This window comes from Pinus tabuliformis, chromosome 9 (assembly GCF_031772625.1).
Source record: "Pinus tabuliformis cultivar Carrire ecotype Pingquan chromosome 9, CPIR1, whole genome shotgun sequence".
Classification (NCBI taxonomy): Eukaryota; Viridiplantae; Streptophyta; class Pinopsida; order Pinales; family Pinaceae; genus Pinus; species Pinus tabuliformis.
Window position 1 is genome coordinate 1,964,268,971 of NC_142307.1, and position 14,566 is coordinate 1,964,283,536.

Genomic DNA, 14,566 nt, shown 5'->3' on the forward strand with positions numbered 1-14,566 from the left:
TAACTATTATATTAAAAGACACTGAGCTAAAACTCAGTTTAAATACATGATTTACATAAGCAAGTTGAAACTAGTGGGCATGGTTGGAATGAAGAATGTATCAACGACCATCTATAAAATTCTGACCTTGAAGTTTTTGAACAAAATGCTAGAATGTCTACAATGTTTCACTGGTACATTCGCCATTACTGACCTAACGAAAACCAAAATTTATAAAGCATCAAAATGTTACATTAAACCATGAGGAATTATTCCTCCATTTTGATTTTTGAGTCCTCTGATTAATCATTAAGGAAGGGGGACATACCCCTTTTGCCCCTGCCACCAAAGTTCACCTTGATTTAGCCTTGACCCCAAATTAGCCTTGTTTGATCTTGAGAACATAGAGACATTTCTTCTTGGGGATATACTGATACAACTGATAAATAACTGGAAAATCTGATCTAACTTTGTATCTGAGGGGAGAGATCCTGAATATAAATGGTGAATTATATTCAAGGAATCACCAAAAAAATCACCTCTTGAATTGTCAGATTCACAATTTGCCTGAAATTCTGATATAAAGCATAGGTTTCAGGAACGTTGTTGTAAGTGAGACCTAAACCCCAAGCATACCTATGTTCTTCTTGATTCTCAAGGCAAAAAATTACCCCCACCCCAGCTCCAGCCGCACCCCCAGCCTGACCCCAGCCCCAGCTCCAGCCCCTGCCACCCTTTCTTAGGTAATCTTACTGGCTATTGTTATCCTCCATAAATATTTCTAGAGAGCTATGCTTTAATAGGGCCTGGTGCATGGTCAAGGTGTTCAATCTTAGTAATTGATTGGTGTTTTTCCCTTTCTGTTTCTGATTGCAAATGTTATCATTCTAATACATAAAACCATGTGCAATGAGTACATTTTTCTGGCTATTCTTAACTTCAGCATTGAGCTAGGACAGAGCTCAAAATTAGAAAGGTTCAAACTTAAGTTATGACATCGGATTAGCTTAAATAGCCATAACAAAAATTGAGGCAAAAACACTCCCTTTTAACACAGTCGTCTTCTACACTGTCAGGCCCAAGTATGACATTCCTTGTCTTAAATGGCCATACAATTATCAAACATGCAACTACCGAAGAGCCGAGACAAGTGCACTAGCTATCTGAAATCATAGGCGTCAGACCCAAACCAATTATAATAGATTGCAAATTAAATTTCACAGGAAGTCTTAGCATCGCATGTACACACAGCGTACATATATTCTTTCATCAGCGAAATTAGCTACAAATAAACAATCTTGTATCAGGTCACAACCTGCACTCACCTGTTACTTCCTCACTGGAAACTACACTACTGGTGCAACTAATGATGAATCACAATAATCTGCTGTTTTTGAAGATGCAGTCTCACCAGGCAGAAAATTCACGTTTATGTGCAGCTTCAAATCCGTCTGATGAAGTTTCCTTAGTGTTTATGTGATCATGAACCTTGCTAGCAGCTTAGCGATATGAATCATATTTAAAAATTACAAGATGTACATGCACCAGAAAGATACAAAAGATATGGCCCAACATTCTCAGTGCGGGAAAATACATGTTATGTCAAGATCGCTATTAAATGCATATAGAAGAATCAGCGAATAGGCTTAAAGCTATCATATGTCAATTCACTTTCAGATTTTAATACTTGACATTCAGATTTAATGCAAAAATAACTCGTATACACATCGTAGATTCAAAGCATTCAGTTTCTATACTAACTTGGCGTGCATTGTAATTATGTATTTAACCATTATAATTGTACTCTGACAGTGGGAAACCACCACTTCACGAGTCAATGCTCTCAAAATAAATTTGTCTCAACTTGTCTAGAGTCTGATATGTTTTACATTATCAAATTTCGAGGTTGTTGACTCAGTCCCAAGCTTGACTTGCTAAGCAGAGAAGACCAAAGCATTGTGATTGACACTCAGTTTTTCAGAAGAAAAAAATCTGGTTATATATATTTCATAAAGAGTACATTTTGACAGCTTTAAAGCCTGTCGAGAAGCTATGCTGAAAAAGAGGCTACAGCAAAAGAGTCTGCACAGTGATTTTTGACTAGTTTTCATCCTTTTGCTATGAGAAAGGAGAGATGACCTAACTACCAACTTTCTCAAAAATGAGAAACACAATTTAAACAAGCAATTTATGTTTACAAATCCCGACTGATATCGGTTTGAAGCTTTAGGGCGGGCTTGATCAATTAAAAGTTATTTGTTAGGAGCTCGCTCTTCCCTCTTCAACTAATTAAGTGCCTTCTGGAAGCCTTTGCCAGTTAGTCTGCCTCAGAGTTCTCACAGAAAATGTGTGCAACGGTAACGCTTTGGAAAAAGCTGGTCAATTACTTAATTACAACTCTTGATGATATATGTGTTGGAGCTGTAGCTTACCTATCAACCAATTTTCTTCTCTCATATCATGATTCAGAACAAAGTGAAACACAAAATATGCATTAAATGTTGAAACTTTGGTATTTAGCCAAAGAAAAATTACTATTGTTTTCTAATAGCTCATGGTCAATGATGTCGAAGTGCATCCCTTATACCTCATAAGCATGGTGGTCCACCCTGCTCCGTTTTTCTTTGATCTCGTTGTGGTATCTTTTACAGATCCCCTTTAAATCAGGACTGAGGATCGGTTCTCAATATACAATGCATAGAGCGCTTTCCCAAAATCTATGTGCCATCTCCAAATTCTATGTGCCATTGAGCGCTTTCCCAAAATCTATGTGCCATCTCCAAATTCTATGTGACATAGAGCGCTTTCCCAAAATCTATGTGCCAATGCCATTCCTATGAGAGATTTATGATTATGTGCTTCCTCAATGCCTTGAAAAAACATTCTTTCATTTTCAATACATGCAAAATATGCAATTACTGAAATCTTAGTTTAAAAAATATAAGGTTCTCCAACCTTCTTTCAGATCTTGATGCTGATATGAATCTTTCAGATCATCCATAAGAGTCTGATCAAGTCTCACATCAACATCATCATCATGAGCATCCCCAAGGAATGTTCTTTTGCTTTGGTTCATATTAGTTAACTTCCTTTTCCTCATACTTAGCTGCTTTGAGTTCCTCTTCCTTCAACCAAACACTCGTCATATGCCTAAACTTTCTTGCAAACAATTTCTTAATAGGCCATGTAACTTGCTTCTTCATTTTCCATCCACATCTTTGGTCTTTTGCACTTTCTTGTAGCAGTGTCATCATTACACTGAGTTGTTATTTCATCTTAGTCATTTCTCTGCCAAATTCTTTTTAACTATTTTTTTTTATCCTTATGCCATTTACTTTGGCATTCTTCTCCATTTTGTTGTGGCTTACACTTGAACCCTTTTCATGACCACCAATGGTCATCTTTACTCTTTCTTTGTGGACTTTCCTCGTCTATTTGTGAGCTGCACTAAGCCTTTGCAATAGCAAGACTGTTTCAACTTGCTACAAATACGTCACCAAGCTTCTCTCCTCTTAACTTGGTCTTTTGGTGATACTAGTTATCATTTTTTAGAACTCTGAGCTTCTTATTCTTCTCTATGTTTTTACACTCTACTCACTTTCAAGAGCTTCACTTGCTTCTTTCTCTAGAGCTCTACCCACATTTGCAATTATGGAGTTGTCTTAACAACTTCTACCAAATTTTACCTGGAAGTTGTTCTTCTCTCTATTAGGTAATCTTCGTTACAAGGTTTACCACAAATTTCCTCTCTCTCTATTGCGAACTTCAATTAATAAATACTTTGTCCCACTGTCAAATATAAATCATGAAGACCATTTTTACGAGTCAAATCTCATCAGATTTACACTTCAAGAACGTTTATGAGTTCTTGGCTCCACACTGTTGCAAGTCTCTTCTGCTATCAATCTTCCCAAACTTTTTCCAAACTGCTATTAACTATTCTCCTCAGTTACGCTCCTTGGCTGGAATTGTTTTCTCCTTTGTACCAAATCCTTGGTGCTCTGTCTACTTAATCCTCCATTCTTGTAGAGATAATTATTGGCCCATCACTTATCAACATATGCTCAAATTTATTATCAAACAAAAGAAATCTATTAATCGATATCTCCTTCAATGTTCAGACATTTTGTTGATGTCTTCTGCAACTCTAACAACTTCTTCAACTTTGATCTCTTGCACTAGTCTTCTTCCGGTGTTGCTATTGGCTTCAACATTTCGTTGTAACAATTAAATGGGCAGTTTAACTCAACTTTGATACCAAAAATTTGATGTTGAATGTGCACCCCTTCTACTTCACAAGCATGGTGGTCCAAAATCCATTTTGAATCAGACCTTGCTCTATTTTCCTTTGATCTTGTTGTGCACGAATCCCCTTCAAATCATGATTGAGGATCGATTCTCAATATACAATGCACAAAGCAATTCCCCAAATTCTATGTGTCATCTTCAAATTCTATTGCCAATGCACAGTGTTAGCACTTTCCACAACTCCTTCTCGGTTATCACCAAAAAATTGATCATCTAGCCTAATTTACTAGATGGATTGAAGTACACCATGTAAAGCCAATTTTACCATAGTAAAATTGCTTTCACGGTGAGAAATTACTTTATAAACCACCTTTGTTAAGTAATTTATAGTTAAATCTATGAAGAATAATTAAATAAATCACTATTTATTTAATTTTCTTATAGGAATAATTAATTAAACCATTGTTTAATTATTATTTTTTGTCACATTTTATCTGATCATGAAAAATAAACAGATAAATCATTAATTATCTTATTTTTTCTAAGAATAATTAATTAATCACTAATTAATTATTATTTTTTGTCAAATTTGACTAAATCCCTTAGGGATAATTAAATAAATCATTATTGGTTTATTATTTCTAAACCAATTTCTTAAGATGAAAAATAAATCATTTATTTATTTATTATTTCTAAATAAAAATTTAAATGTTTTCCCCTCCTAACCAAATATTATAAAATATTCCAAGTTGTTATTGCAAGAATGGGGTTAATAATATTTTATTATTGTTAATTATTTGAGGATAACTCAATTTTGTTATAAATAGAATGGTTTTTCATTCATTATTCACTTTTGATTATTTTCATTGTCTACCACCATTTTTCTTCCATTTGAGTTCCCATTGAGCTCAAACATTTCATTTTGCTGGGTTTTCACATTATAGATGGGAGAGACTCTACACAAGCTGAAGATGTTTGAGGATAGCCAAGAACCCATCCCATAGAGGGGGATTGATAACATTTATTTGTTCAATTCACAGGTGTTATAATAAAAACTATTCATTGTATATCTGGTCTCCATTTGATGATTGGAGTTATTACTATTTCTTTTTGTTGTTTAACTATGATTGTGGCATAGATCAGGGCTTTGGCAGGTTTTGTTTCTATCAGTTGCTGCAGATCTACAATGTTTAGCAGTGATTTATATTGATGAGATTATTTGTTATCCACAATCTTAAGTGGGTTGTTCCGTACATCTTTGAGAAGAAAGCACTACAACAAAATTGACGATTCCATTGGGGATTTTTTGATTATTGCTAGTCACAAAATTGGCGACTCCATTGGTTTTTTACTTCAGATTTAGAAACTTGGGTGATCTTCAGTTTTCAGCTTAGGGTTTCTTCTTTTTTCAATCTCTTAATGTTTTCTAGCTTTTTAACTTTAGATCTGTTAAATTTCCGACTTCTGCAAGCTTTTTGGTTTTTTCTGCAGGTCACAAGAACCAACTGTGACAAAGACGACATTTTTTCCCGAGATTTTCTGACCGGGATCTACAGAGTAGAAATCAAGTGCGATCTAGAGGCCAGAGTGCACCTTTCAGTGCAAAAAGTGCGATCTCACCTGAAAACAGGTCAATACTTGCGATTTTAGGGTTTCCGAGTTTTTATCAAATCTGTTTTTGGGTTTTGCAGAGAGTTGTCTACTAGGTTGTTTGACCTCTGTCTCATTCCACTTAAGCCTTGATCTACTCTGATTTACTCGTCGAAGTGGAATTTAGCCCCCTAGGGCTTCTAGTGCGCTTCCACCTTTATAAGAGGAGTTTAGCTGAGTGAGTAGTCTGAGTTATTGCAGCGCTTTCAACCATATTATCTGTATCCTTCTGTTTCAGATTTTAAAGATAAGTTGTCACCATCCATAGTTTCATATTACAACTTCTTTGGTCATTGGCCTTAGGGTCCCATCGGTTGTCTTAATTGTTGCACCCATATCCCTATCTTTTTGCAGCGATCTTCCACTCTGGTTTTTTGTTGTTGCTGCACCACTTTCCAGCAACCTAGTGTCATATGATCCTAGTCACACTGACACTTATATCTCTTGACCTTTTTAGTGCGTTTTCCGTCGATTTAGCCACCAACCAGCACAAGCAAACCCAATTTGGGTGGGGTTTAGGTAATTGTTTCGTTGTTCATTTTTTGTTGTTAATTTCAGTTTATTTTCAGCAAGCTTTTTTTTTTTTTACAAACATGATTTGAGCTTAATCAATAAATACACTTGCACACACAAGCACACCTTAAGTGAAGGACACTTGGTTTACACCACCAAACCAAGACTTAACATAATAAATTTATCTCCACTCATCGAGACAAAGGCATATTGTTGATCTCCCTTCACCATTTTTGTGTCACGTGTGTTTTACCATGCACCACCAAGGCGTTTGTCGTGGAGACTATTAGGCCTTCACCCCCAGTTTTCATTTGGGCATATTACCCCTCTCTCGGGTTCGAGTTCATAGGCCCCCGAGTCCCCACACCGACTCTTCTCCAGGTTCATTCGATTCCTCATCTGATTCTGAGCCGCTTTCACCGCATATCATCACCATGTTTGGACTCACAGTTGGTGCAGGCACCCAAACTGGTGTTGGCTCCGGTTCTATCCCGGTAGTCACATCAAGCGGAACGGTCTCAGGAACCGTTCCTACAGCCCCCATGCTCCCTTTTATGGCTGGGTTAAGTCTTCTGGATTTTAGCTAGTGGATAAACGACCCCATACACCACGATGCTAGTTGGCCTTCTATGCTGACTAAGCTTCCCTCAGACATCCCAAAGTTTGAGGGTAATACTGGAGAGGATCCCACCAACCATGTCTACTCTTTCCACATGTGGTGTTCGTCCAACTCCATTATCGATGACTCCATTCATCTTCGCCTATTCCAATGCACGCTCACTAGAGACGCTGCAAAATGGTATGTAGACCAGCTCGCCGCATCTCATTCCTTTCTCGCGATGCTTGCTAAAGCATTCCTTTCATATTTCCAGTTACATCTCCAGTACGACATCGGTCCATAGCTATTGACCTCATTCTCTCAGTCCTCCGCCACTCGCCTTTCCGACCACGTTCAAGAGTGGCATCGAAGGAGGAGCACATGCCGTGCCGCGCCCTTCGAAGACCATGTCTACCTAGATTGGTTTCTTGGGAGCCTTTTATTACCCATTGGAAAAGATGTCGCATCCCATTTTCCTCAGACCGAGGAAGAAGCTCCCCAAACCGCTCTAAGATATGACCTGATTTATGCGCAATTCAGTTATGTAGACCTCCCTTGTTCTGGAAGTGCCAATGCATCGGGGGCATCTTACGCTGCCCATGGTATCGTTGGAACCCTTTCACACCCTTCGCCATATACTCAGCAAAGTTATGGCTATCCGCAGGGGGGCACCAGTTCCTCCAACACTTATGCCCCTCCTGCTAGCAACATGTTTTTAGGGCCCCAACCTGTCTACCAAACTGTTGCTCCTCCTTATGCACAGCCGAGCGCTCCAACCCCTCAAGCATTAGCACCACAATCTCCCATGCTTCCTCAGCCCTAGCAACTACCGCCCTTCAGGGTCAAGTGTTTACACAGCAGAGTGTAACCAATCCCCAAAATTCAAAGAAAAAGAATAAGGGGAAGGGTAACAAGGGTAACCAGGGTAATCAAGGTAATCAATCTAGTGAACCCCAAGGAACCACCTAACACCAACGACCAGCAAAAGGGCAACCAACCCAAGCAGAACAAGGCTATTCATACGAACAAGCCTTGTGCATGTTGTACTGTGCATGGCCATTATACACATGAGTGTCCTCTCTTACCCCAGATGCGCCAAATGTGGGAACCCCAAGCAGCTTCTAGAGGTCAACAATCACCTCAGGATCCTGCGCCATCTCAACCGGCAGTGCTTACAAATCCTTTCCCTCGGCAAGGATTTGTTGTTGCTCAATGTCAGCCAGGTCAAGTAGCCCATCCCCCCAACCTTCTGGTCCTGGTGACTACCAGATCCTTATGATGAATTGCGATGAGGTTAACCCCTCCGATATCAACCTGCAAACTCGGTCGCATCAATATGACAAGCCATCGACTTCGTCCACCACTGAGTCCAAAACCAAAGCATATGCTGAGCCTCTTATGACACCAAATGGTTCATTACAGATCCCTCAACCTAAAGTTGAGACCATTCCCAAGATCCCCAAGGGACCATTGCACCGTAACGCGGCTTCCAACTGAGCTGCCCATACATACAGTATAGTAGACGACTTAACATAATCACTTTCTGCCATGTCGATGCTAGAAGTACTCAAGTCATGCCCATCTCAAAAGAAAGCTCTATTCACTGCCTTGGGCGCAATGGATCCTTTTGACGATCGTTTGATTGTTTTCCTTGTTGATACATCAGAACATCCCCCATTGCCTTCATCTATTGCTTTCTAGATACTAGTCTGAATCCGTAATGCTATCATCTCCTGATGCATTATTGACGAAGATGCATCCACCTGTGTGATGTCTGCTGCCGTCTTGAAACAACTTAAGCCACCTAAGTTGTCCCTTTCCACCATCACTTTGTGTGCTTGGGACGAACACTCCTCCCAGCCCCTCGGCATGTACCGCAACTGTCCAATGACCCTTGTAGGCAAGACTGTTCATGTCGACATTGAGGTTATTGATGCTCCTTTGGATTATAACATTATCTTAGGTCGTAGTTACACATATGCCATGTCAACCGTTGCATCTGCGGTGTTCCGCAAGATGTGCTTCCCCCATGAAGGGAAGATCGTTACCGTCGATTAGTTGACTTACTACGAGCCGACATTTGTGACCTCCCCCGAGTCCATTATCTCGTCAATGTCAGATAAGTAGTCCTCAACTCCTCTCACCGATATTTCACCTGGAGTCTACAAAGATTCCTTATTGTTGGGTGCTTTCCCTGGTTCTCCCCCTCCCATATCAGAGCTTAACTCTATGAGTGTTTGCATGTTACAAGCATGATGGACTGCACTCAAGCAGTTTGGTACATCTGATCCACAACCTGCTCCTCATCACCCTGTAGTTACCATCCCAGTCAAGTCTTCTGGATCCACCCCCTCAGGACTTCCTCCGTCTGTGGGTGCCTCTCCTATGTTTCTACCAAGAACTATTCCTCCAGGTCTCAACCATCCAGGAGCTATTCCACTGGGACATTACCTTGCAGGCCAGATACCTTTCTTATTTCCCCCTCCGGGAGTATTTTCTATCATTGTCATGGCTTCGCTGGTCCTTCCTAACATGACTTTGGGGATCCTAGTATGGTACATTGATCCCCCTGCAAGCATTCCGCCTGGTCAGCTAAGACCTTATCATGCTTTGACCCCGGTTCAACTGGTCCCTACAGCCCTTGCCGCTGCTTCAGTTCCATCACAACCTCAATAGGAACCCACTCCTGTTGCGCAAGCATTTAGACAGGGGGCAAAGCTAAGAGGAAAGAACCGAAAGACAAGGCTTCCCAAGCTCCTCTAGCCCCTAAGGCCCCAAATCCGTCATCTCCGTGTGCTTTGTGTAAAGTGGTTGGGCACGCCACCAATAATTGTCCCAAGCTTCCTCATCTTAAACCTTTGGTTCATGAAACGTTTCCTGAGTCAATTATCCCTGAAGTCCATGTTAACTTACCAGGTCCACCCAAGAAACTCATAACGTTGCACACAAATCACCCTTGTGCCTTGTGTGATCATCATGGTCACTATTCCCATTGTTGCCCTTGTCTTGATGAATTTCACGATTGCCTTGAAGCGCTTCGCAAATACGAGGCCACTCGGAGTGGAACCCCTACTTCTCTACCCGTGGATTCTGGTACCCCTAGTCAACCAGAACAGGGGGACTCTGGTCCCACCATCGTGATCCCTCCCCCCAATGTCGAGATGACGGACACCACATGCCATATCCTTTACCTATCGTCATCCTTGAGTTCCTCGCAGGCAAACCTTTCTGAGGTTTCTGCGCGCGCTTCTATCGAACCTCTTTCGACAGAATCCCAGGTCTCAACATCTGTAGATCCTCCATCTACCAGCTCGTTGTCTACCATTCAAGATGATGCGTATGTGAACCTTCTTTCTCAGGTTGATGCACCAGGTACCGTCGCCACATGATGTAGTTAGTCTTCTTCCCATCCACTCATCTTCCATTCTGATGAGGACATCATGGAAGCTATGTCTACCCCTGATTACCCTTGCACTTAGGTAAGGGGGCATATCTTTTGGAGGATTTTGAAGGCCATTTCCTTCCTAATTCTCCCAATGCACTCTACCTCAAGAAATTTTGCTCATAGCATATCCCTTTGATTTGTGTGTCTTTATTTCTGTCATGAAGTTAGGTAGGCTGCATCATCTCATTTGTTGTCTTTTGCACCTTTCAGATGGATCCATTATCCACACCGTATATCGGTCATGCCGACAGTGCGAGTCGCTTCTCTAGGAATCTAGCCTCCGCAGCGTGCACCATTTTTACCCGCTTTCATATGTTAGTCCTTTCAAACAGCGTGTGCATTGGATCTACCACCAATAATCAGGCCGAATATGATGCAATGATAGGTTTGTTAGTCATCATCATGTTCATTTAGATTCCTTGTTACTTGTCATGCAATTGAATGGTGTGTATTACTTGCATAACCAAGTCCTATTTAGAAAATATCTGCAAGTTAAGTTGTTGGTACATAAATTTGAAACCATTACGTTCAATCATGTTCCTAGAGCCCAAAATAACTATGTAGATACCATTGCAAATAATATTCTAGATTGACATTATCACATGTATACCACAAAAGACAACCATAAACAAAACACATGGTGAACCATCATCGTCATATTAAAATGCATAATCATATTATATATTATATAAGTGTTTGGAGTCCATAGCTCTAAATACATCGGACATGCCCCTAGCATGTTACAAAAATCAAAACCAAAGGGACCCACATGTCCCCACATCTAGTCACTGTCTGGCGGATCCTGCGCCAAAGGCTCTGCTCCACCTGCACGTAGATCATGTACTGCTTGACTAGCCATTGCCACGCGCCGCATGATACCTCGCCACTTTGAGGGAAGGCCGATACACTCATCCGTGTATCAATCGTCTACCTCATGCCACTCGTACTCTGAAACTCTGATCAAGAGTACCTCAAATCTATGATGTAGATCAGCGAGTAGCGCACTTTCCTCTGGACCCTGACATGACGACGATGTTCCCTGATCTGTAGCGCCAGGTGCTGCAGCTCGTCCTGCATATCCTACCGATTTTACCGGTGTTATGTTTGCATACAACATATTTTACACTTAGTACCATATACATGTGATAAAAATATGAAATGCACCATAAAAATAGCAACTTAATACTTACCATTTGGTCCCCATGCTTGCTCGCACAGAAGTGGCAAGTCAGGATCTCCCTGATAGTTCATCCCGCTATAAGGGTAATCGTCAATGTATAGGGGCATTTGATCCCAATGTGTGAAAAACTACGGTTGAAACAACCATCCAACTCTCCCTCCTCTCTTCGCAGTGGATGCCCCTAGCCGTGCATTCTGGGCTCCTGTGGGCCCCCATCTTAGATCTGTACATGAGGACGGATGGTAGCTATCTTCTCAAAGAAGAATGCACACAATACTATACCAAAAGCACAGTCGCGATTCACCTGCCTCCTACATAAACTCAACTATTGTTTCATTGAAGACAGAATCATTTGGGCCCACCCATTGTAGGTCCCGACCAAAACACTCTCAACCAACATCATCTTCCCACCAATGATGTGGTGGAGCGCTTGACTGCCCAAGACCCACAACACAACTGCGGAAACAATCCGTGTCTTTAGCTGCTCTAGATCACCATTCGGGATAGTCGTGCCCTTGACACAAACATCTCGTGGACAATGGCGCTCCACAAACTCAGTGATGTTCCTCCCACGAGGCAACACCAGGTGAATATCCCCCACCCCTCTAAGGGGAGGCAGTTCGGTCAAAAAATAAATATCCTGTAATGTGAGCTCAATTTTGTCCCCCTGCACGACAAATACCTCCTGGTCTAGACTCCAATAGCTCACAATTTTCGATAGCAAGGGCTCACCTGCCCTATCAACGAGTCTCTACCAACTTGAGAACCCCATAATGAGCGAATGCCCATCGAACCCCTGATCTCTCTGGATCTCAGATCGAAGAGTATCTAAGTCTTGTTCACGCCAGTTAATTTTCAGCGCTGTCATGCCTGCAAAACACCACATGTCTTGTCAGTTCAAAGAAGAAAACACTAGTCTACACTGATCAACCTACAACTCCCACTAGGCAAGCAGACCAATCCTCTCTTCAACCCCAAATTGCAGTTTTTTGCCCAAAAAGTGCGAGCTCCTAGGTTTCCAGCTGTTTCCTACAAGGTAGATCGCACTTCCAAAAAGTGCGATGCGACTGTGAGCAAGAGCAAAGGTCTCTCAGGGAGCTGCCAGGTGCCAAAAATAAGGAAATAAACCACTGAAATTGAAGAGATGAGTAAGGCCACCTACCTGAAAGTCACGAATCTTGATTTCGACAGTCGGTTTGTTTGCTACGATCTCCACAAGATTTATGGTCTTTTTCTCCTCTCCAAATTCACCACAGCTCACGTAGAAAATGAATCCAAATTGGAGGGAAAACGTCCTTTCATAGAAAAATCCCCAATTTTTCTGTCACCCATTGCGATCAGATCGTAGCTCGGTTTGACAAATCGTCAGCACCGTTGCAAAGCTCTCATCGAACTCTATAATGGGTCTTCCTTAGTTTTTGATGATTTGACATTTCACCAAGAAGCCATTTTTCGAAGAAGGGTAACTTCGTCGTCTCTCAAAATCGAATTTCTTCATAAAGAGACACTTGTACTCTGCGTTCCACCTCCTCTTAATACTTGTCGTACCATGTGCCGATTTTCGTCATGAGTAACCATCATTTAATCATGTTTTGATAGTCCCCACCGGCCTATTCTGTGTGGTAACGTCATCGAGTCACCCTTGTTGAGAGCATCTGTGATGAGTCACCCTTGCATCCATGGAGTCTATTTCACATCCCATTATATCATGTCACAATATTCCATCCATATTTGCATACTATTCATCCCGTGTTGCCCATTTTTACCTCCACTCATACTGTCCCCAATCCCTTCCGGAGTTGAGTCAGTCGCTGCCAGGTCAAACATGCACTTTATGCTCTGACAAGGGAAGTCGTCTGTCTGTCCCTCAGTACCACTTTACCCATTATCCCTGGTGTCATTCCATCAATCACATTACTATTTTCCTTCGTGCCTTAGTTGAGGATCCTCAGTGCCTCACCTATTGCGGACCCTATTCTGTCTACATTAGCTCATTTATTCTAGAAGAATGGCCTAGAGAGCGGTGTATCTTGGTTCCAACTTCCATTCTTGTTCGACGTTTCGGATCGAGAAGAGGGATTCATTATTGCTCTTTGACTTGGTTGTTTCATGTTCGTGATTCATACACTTGATGGTTCAGTAATGAAATAGATTGTACCAGTGATTCCCGGGTATGTGTGAGATGTTTCAGACCTCACGAGGGGGTTCGGTTCCTACCGATCGCAATGTTCATAACATGCACGTATCCTTCAGAGGATCCATTCAGTTTTGCAGAGCCCTTCCCTGTTCAGAAGGGCTTCTTTGGTTGTTTTACCTTCCCTCCCACCATTTTTTGAGGAAGGGTTTGTCGATCCCTCAGTACCACTTTACCCATTATCCCTGGTGTTAGTCCATCAGTGACATTACCATTTTCTTTCATGCCTTAGTTGAGGATTCTCAGTGCCTCACCTATTGCAGACCCTATTCTGTCGACATCAGTTCATTTATTCCAGAAGAATGGCCTAGAGGGCGGTGTATCTTGGTTCCAGCTTCCATTCTTGTTTTGCCCATCGAATCGAGAAGAGGGATTCATTATTGCCCTTTGACTTGGTTGTTTCATGTTCGTGATTCATACACTTGACGGTTAGTGATGCAATAGATTGTACCAGTGATTCTCGGGTGTGTGTAATATGTTTCAGACCTCATGAGGGGGTTTGGTTCCTACTGATCGCAGTGTTCATAACATGCACGTCTCCTTGTGATGATCCATTCGTTTTGCAGAGCCCTTCCTTGTTCAACAAGGCTTCTTCGGTTGTTTTACCCTCCCTCCCACCCATTTTTTGAGGGAAGGGTATGTTTGTCTTTCAGTACCACTTTACCTATTATCCCTGGTGTTAATCCATCAATCACATTACTATTTCCCTCGTGCCTTAGTTGAGGATCTTCAGCCCCTCACCTATTGCGGATCCTATTC